Source organism: Vombatus ursinus, unplaced genomic scaffold, assembly GCF_900497805.2.
Source record: "Vombatus ursinus unplaced genomic scaffold, bare-nosed wombat genome assembly UNPS02014810.1, whole genome shotgun sequence".
In the NCBI taxonomy this organism is placed as follows: Eukaryota; Metazoa; Chordata; class Mammalia; order Diprotodontia; family Vombatidae; genus Vombatus; species Vombatus ursinus.
The window spans coordinates 11,521,876-11,529,738 of NW_020954588.1; positions in this window are offsets into that span (position 1 = coordinate 11,521,876).

A 7,863-nucleotide genomic window follows, 5' to 3' on the forward strand; every position below is an offset into this window, starting at 1 on the left:
AAGTTATTTTAGGCATATGACAACATGGTAATAGTTTGCTTAAAAAATAAGAATGTTGCTTGAACAATATCTCAGGAGACCCTTTTTTAATAATTTTTTCAAATTTTTTTTCTTTTTTATTATTTAATTAATTTTTAGTTTTCAATATTCACTTCCATTAGCTTTTGAATTTTAAATTTTCTCCCCTTCCATCCTTTCCCCCCTCCCCAAGATGGCATGCAATTTGTTATAGGTTCTACATATACATTATTATTAAACATAGTTTCACATTAGTTATGTTGCAAAGAAGAATTAGAACAAATAAGAGGAAGCACAAGAAAGAAGAAACAAAACAAAATAAAATAAAACAAAAAAGAAAAAGCAAGTAATATGCTTCCATCTACATTTAGATTCCATAGTTCTTTCTCTGGATGTGGATAGCATTTTCCAACATGAGTCTTTTGGAGTTGTCTTAGATCCTTGTATTGCTGAGAAGAGCTAAATCTATCAGAGTTAGTTACCACACAATGTGGCTGTTACTGTGTACAATATTCTTCTGGTTCTTCTCACTTCACTCAGCATCAGTCCATACAAGTCTTTCCAGGTTTTTTCTGAAGTCTATCTGCTCACTATTTCTTATAGCACAATAGTATTCCATTACACTCACATGCCACAAATTGTTCAGCCATTCCCCAATTGATGGGCATCTCCACAATTTCCAATTCTTGACCACAACAAAAAGAGCTGCTATGAATATTTTTGTACATGGGGGTCTTTTTCCCATTTTTATGATCTCTTTGGGATACAGCCCTAGAAGTGGTATTGCTGGGTCAAAGCGCATGCACATTTTCATAGCCTTTTGGACACAGAGGAAACACTTTTCTAACATTTATATCATAAAGCTTCTGGCTTTTTTGAAGCTCTTTCCTCTGGATGCTGGGCAGTGGGCTGGAAATCCTTATAGGACCTCAGATCAAGAACTGGAAGGGCCCTTAAAGGCTGTCTAGTCCAAACTCTCATTTTACAAATGAGGAAATGGAGGCCTATGGTCACTGAATTCTTTGCTCAAGGTTACCCAGCTATTGTCAAAGGTAGGATTTGAACCTAGATGTTTCTGACTCTTAGTTTAGTACTCTATCGAGTATCCATGATAGTGGTTAGAAAGCTGGCTGAGAAGTCAAAAAGACTATCTCTGTCTCCTACTGGCTGTGAGATTCTGGAAATGACACCTAGCCTCTCCATGCTGTAAGTAATTCCCTAAGACTCCTAGTTGCAGGGAAGCTATAATTGCATTGATACAAAAAGTTTCCTCATCTAAAACCTCCACATACTGAAGAAATCTTAGGTCTAATCCCTATCTTTATTTCTGGTCAGATAAAATATAAAAAGATAGTCTTCATTCTTTTTTTTTTTTTTTTTTTGGAATGACTAGGAAAGATTTTTTTTTTTTTGGTAAAACTTTCATTGATTCTTTAAAAAAAATACTGCTAGCACTGCCATTAATTATCTCCCCCCCTTCCCTTGTAACAAAGAAATATAGTAAAGCAAAAAATCCAACACATTAGTTGTATATGACAACACGTACTTCATTCCATGCTTACTTTCTACCAATTTTCTCTTGAGAGGAAATAGGAATGTTTCAAAATCAGTTTTATGAAGACAAGACTAGCAATGGCAGTGATCTGGGTTCTGATTTCTTCCATTTCTGCCTACATTATTATGATCAATAATTACTCAGTTAACTGCCTGCTTCTTTAAAGCGTCTCAAAATCCAGGAGTTTATTGTCAGCCACATATTATAAAGGCAGAAACTGGGAACAATGCCCTGACTTTGAAGTTTGTATTCCCCTACTTCATATGCTTGGTCTTCAATCTAACTCTGATCTTTAATATACTTACATAGAGTTTTCCTGACAAAGATACTGCCATAGTTTGTCATTTCCTTCTCCATTACAGATGAGGAAACTGAGGCAAACAGGGTTAAGTGACTTGCTCAATGACACCCAGCTGGTAATTATCTGAGGATAAATTTGAACTCAGGTCTTCCTCACTCCAGGCCCAGCAGTATAATATTTTTAAAGAATCAATGATTATTGATTCATTGACTACCCGGTATTCATCCCTTCAATTCTTATAGTTTTGCAAATCCTGGCTACTCACTTAGATTTTCTGTTTCTTGTGACCTATATCTTAATGCAACAGTCAACAGTCTTCCATATATGCAGACTTTTAACCGTCTGATCTTTGCCCAAGCCTCAATGCATTTTTGAAAGTTTTGGCTAGCTCCGAGAATTTTTTTTCAAGTAGCGTCCTTTCAAAAGTAGGTTATTTTAAAAGTTTCTAAGAGAGTGAATTGCTCAGTAGACAAGTGGTCAACAGATGAACAGGTTTTTATTATAATTATAATTATTTTATTTTCCTAAAACTTAAATACACAAGAAAAGAAAAAGAAACATCATAAACTTAAATACAAAATAAGAAAAGGAAAAAAAGCACGTCATGTGCACAGAAGAATGTGAGAGGATTCAAAATACATAGCAATAAATTTCCATTTCAAGAAAGCCTATGTAATAAATAGTACACATTGTGTTGAGAGCTATCCATCTTTTCTTTGCTTCCTTGTAAGTTTTCTTTCGTTCTTTGCTGCACACTTTTTACTTTGTTCTTTTTCCCCCTTTCTTCCCTCAACCCAGAAGACTACAATTAAGCATGAATATATTTGGATATATGTATATATCCAAATGGATATATATATATATATATACACACACATACACACATACACACACACATATATATATACATATATATGCATACATACCTATATACATACATACATACATACATAACACATACTTTACCTAACAGATTCTACTCCTAATCTTTGTTTTCCGCTTGTGTGGGTCTCTTATTTCCTATCCCTCCTGACTCTTCTTCATTTCTATCTGATACCTTGCCTTCCTATTATTTAATCTACCCCCCCAAGGATCCCTCCTTTATCTTCCCATTCCCATTAATCTTGACACCCTTCTATACCCCCCTTTACCTATTCCCTCAACCTCCTCTCTAGATATCTCTCCTTTATCCTCTCCCCCCTCCCTGTCCCCTTAGCGTTTTACTTCTTTCTGAATTTGAAGACTTCTATGTTCTTCTAGATATATATGTATTGTTCCCTCTTGCACCCATTCCCAACAAAAGTAGAATTCCAGAACTAACAGCCCCCTTTCCCCATCTAATTCCTTTGTGTCCGTTCTTCCTCTGGCACTTCATTTGCATGAGATAACTACTCATTTTAGCTGTTCCTAAAAGTCACATCATACTCATATCTTCCCCAATCTTTCTTGTAAACTACCTAATTACAAATCTTAGACATATGTTTTACCAATGAACTGTTTTCAAAAGAAGAACTGTATATTATAAATGATTATAAGAAAATAAGGCTCAAATCACTAATAGCAAGAAGAATGTAAGTTAGAACAACTCTACAGTTTCATGCCCTTCCAGAAAAATGGATTAAACCCCAAAATAGAACAAACAGTATCGGAGGGGTTATGGGAAGAAAGGATTATTGCTAAGCACTTAATGGAACAATGAAGTGATGTCTGATCAACCCTTCTGGATATCTATCAGGAGTTAGGTAGAAAAAATAAACTAAACATGCCATACCTTTGATTTCATAATCCTACTACCAGTCATATAATACCAAAAGAAAGTCATAGATAGAAATAAAGGTACACTATAGATCAAAATATTAGTAGCAGATCTTTTTATGGTTAAAAAAAAAACACTGGGGGGAGGGAAGTATGTGTCCATTGCTTGGGAAATGGCTGAATAAAGCATAGCATATGAATGTGATGCAATTATATCGTGTTTTAAGATATAATGAATATGGTGCAGCTAGGTGATACAGTGGATGGAACTCCGGCCTTGGAGTCAGGAGGACCTGAGCAAATTCGGCCTCAGACACTTACTAGCTGTGTGATCCTAGGCAAGACACTTAACCCCAACTGTCTCATCAAAAAGCAAGAAAAAAAAAAAGATACAGTGAATATGAGGAACTTGGGAAAATAGGAGACTTGTATGAATGGATGCAGAACAAAATAAACAAAACCAAGAGAACAAAATTTATGATGACAACAACCCAGCAAATGAAAAGATTACTAAAAGGAAGTTAAATTCTGAAAAATTGAAAAATCAGTGAAGGGCCTAGAGCAGGGGAGGGGTAATTTGTGGCCTCGGGGCCACATGTGGCCTCAAGGTTGCAGGTTCCCCACTTCTGGCCTAGAGGATGAATGATGAAACAAACTTCCCACTCATGGTCGATAGTCAGGGGACAAAATACTATATATACATTGTCAGAAGGGTTGCTATGTGGGGTGTTGTTGCTCAACTGTCTTTCTTAGTCATAAAGGAGACTTCAGGCCAAAGGGGCTGGGATTAAAGGACTGTAGTGTAAAGAGGAAAAAAAAAATCATTAAAAGTATTTTTTAATTTTAAGAGGGGATAATGAAAGCAATCAAACACAATCCATTCCACTACAAACACTTAATTACCTAGAAAACTTTGGTCCCCACACCTTAAATAGGACATGAAAAGTATGAGAAGCATTTTTTAAGAGAATCATGGGATTGTTCTAAAAGTCCTATGGAAAAGGATCTTATCCAAGAAAGTTACCTTCAAAAAAAGGGAATAATCTTTACTAAGAAAAGGACACAAGTATGTTGGTTTAGCCATAAAGATAATAATAGGTAGCATTTATAAAGTGTTTTATATATACATATGTATGTATGTAATTTCATTTGATCTCCCAAGCAGCACTTTGTGGTCAGTGGTATAATTATTATTATCCCCATTTTACACGTAAAGGTGGGTGCTGGTTGAGAAAATCAATAAAATTACTTAATCCAACCTAAAGTAAATTGTAAAATGATACATCCTGGTGGAAATGCATCTACTAGATGGAAAAAAAATCTTTATTGAATCAAATCTATCAATGGCATTACAGCTAAGCACGAAAAAAGCCTTGATCAAGGCAGATGTCTCTGAGGAGCCATTGAAGGGACTGGAGTGATAATTCACAGGAGGAGTGTTCAAAGTAGCATCCTGGCTATTATCTAAGACTATATGTGACAGGAGCTACCAAGAAGCAGTGTGGAAATGATTTGCCCAACGTCATGCAGTGACTATAAGGCAGATTCAAGATTTGAACCTAGATCTTCTTGAGAAGGTCACATCTTTCTCTTCTCTACCAAACACAGCCTCTCAAGTACCATTTCTTCTTATGTTGTGGTATTTTAAATTCCCCATTAACAAAAAATAATAATTGAAAGTATTCGAGTCAATTAGACAAAGGGTTGTCATTATGCTGAGAAATGAACTCCACAAACATCACTGAAGATCTCTTACTTTAAAATTGGTATCTGAGCAACAGCAGGGACAATTGGCAATGATGTTCATCACATGGTCTTTCCCCTCATTCTCAATTCTGAATTTTCCTTGGAAGACGCTTTCATTTTGTCACACATAGCCAAGAACTGAACCAGGGAGTGACTCAACCTTAAGCTTAGAAAAGAAAAGTTACTTGGGAGATACATTACACAATCATTACAACCTTCATGTGTCTTTTGGAACAATAAAAAATCAGAGGCTACTATAAATAGGCCAAGTGTGCTAGAAGGGTATTGAGAGTATTGGTAGCATTTCCACACTATCATGTACCAACAGGTGCTAAGGCATTGTTTCACTATTCTATTTTTCTGATTCTATCTCTCCACAAGGAGACAGCTAGAAGAGAATACAAAGCATTCCATCTAATTCTGTCTACTTATCTACTCTTTACCTAGAATTTCACTTAATACTAAATTGACTAGAATCAATGGCTATTTTACGTTTTAAACAATTTTCTACTATTTTCAGTAAGTTTATGTGTACCTCTGCCCCAACGAAGCAGTGATTACTTTGTTGCTATAGACATTGTATTGTATGCCTTTCATATTATCTGTACCCATTGTCATATTTTGTGTTTTCCTCTCAGCAATATTATGAGGTAAGAACGTTTTTGACAGTTTTCTGCCACACTTGTCCCCCACCAAAACTTAAAACACATAGAATTCACACTATAGGACCCAATATGAATTCTTACAGGAGATTTATGACACAGTCAACCCCTAATTTCTCTTTTGAAAGGCTTCAGGTTGATTGAACCATTTTGTTGGGCAAAGATATTATAAACTCTATTAAGAAGATATTTTTTATTTATTTTCAACAATTCTGCCCATGGGATTAAAATTACACTTTCAAAAGATAAAAGTATAAGAACCATAATGACAAGAAAACTATCATAGCCTATCAGAATCAATAGAACTTCAAAGGTTAACCCCCAAATAGGTTGTGCTCAGAGCCATAAATAGATATTTTTGTTCCTGGGTGCATGTACCACAAACCATTACCATGGCAGAAAGCACACCTTCAATTATAAGTTGGGGATTAGGCAAGCTCACTACAGACTACCGGGCTGTAGCACCCTANATGGCAGAAAGCACACCTTCAATTATAAGTTGGGGATTAGGCAAGCTCACTACAGACTACCAGGCTGTAGCACCCTAAGTTAACTGATTCTTTTTTTTTTTTAGGCAATTGGGGTTAAGTGACTTGCCCAGGGTCACACAGCTAGTAAGTGTCAAGTGTTTGGTCTGAGGCCGGATTTGAACTCAGGTCCTCTTGACTTCAGGGCCAGTGCTCTATCCACTGTGCCACCCAGTTGCCCCTTAACTGATTCTTGATAACTAATGTTTCTATGCTACTAGACAACTGAACTGCATCAAAGCCCTCTAAATCTGGCATTCTCTAAATTCTACAGCCTAGTAATGCCCCAGTTATCTTACCTTACTTAAAGTCTTGATTGAGGCTTTTAATCTGGTAAAAATTGTCCCTATCACTTTATTACTAAGAATGCCTCAGTTACCACAGAGGGTAGACTAGATACTGATGAATGTTCATATTAGGTCCAGGATATAGATTGTTACCATTTGCTGAGAATTCCATGCACATAGGCCCATGATTGCCATAGAGGCAAAGAATAGCAATGAGGATCTGTTCACTGGAGAAATATTCACCTCAAAATTTATTTTGCAATGGGATGAAGCAGAAGTCCATGTTTTAAGATCCACTCCACTCATCTCCTGTACCACTGAATCACAGCAACAACTGAATTTATAAGGTCTGTGAATTCTTATTATTTCATGGCCCATAGAGTCAGTGACCCTCAAGATAAAAGGTTGAGAAGACAGTTCCATATAATGTCATCTGTGTCTTCAGTTACCAAGTAAATCACTTGTCCAGAATCATTTTTTTTATATATATTTTTTATTTTTTTATTTTTAACATGTGTTTTCAAAGCTTTGGGTTACAAATTTTCTCCCTATCTCCTCCCCACCCACCTTCATTGAAAAGGCAAGCATCTTGGTACAGGTTATAGATGTACAGTCATGCAAAACACTTTCATAGTAGTCCTGTTGCAAAAACTAAGTATATTTCCCTTTATCCTATCCTACCCCCCATTTATTCTACTCTCTCTTTTGACCCTGTCTCTCCTCAGAAGTGTTTGCTTCTGATTATCCCCTCCCCCAATCTGCCCTCTCCCCTCTCAACCCCCTGCTCTCTTGTCCCCTTCCTCCCCTTATTTTCCTGTAGGGTAAGATAGATTTCCATACCCCAATGTGTATGTTATTCCCTCCTTAAGCCAAATCCTAAGAGAATGAGATTCACTCATTCCCTCTCACCTTCCCCCATTTCCCTTCCACTATAAAAGCCTTTTTTTGTCTTTTTCATGTGAGATATTTTACCTTATTCTCCTTCTCCCTTTCTCCTTCTCCCAGTATAATC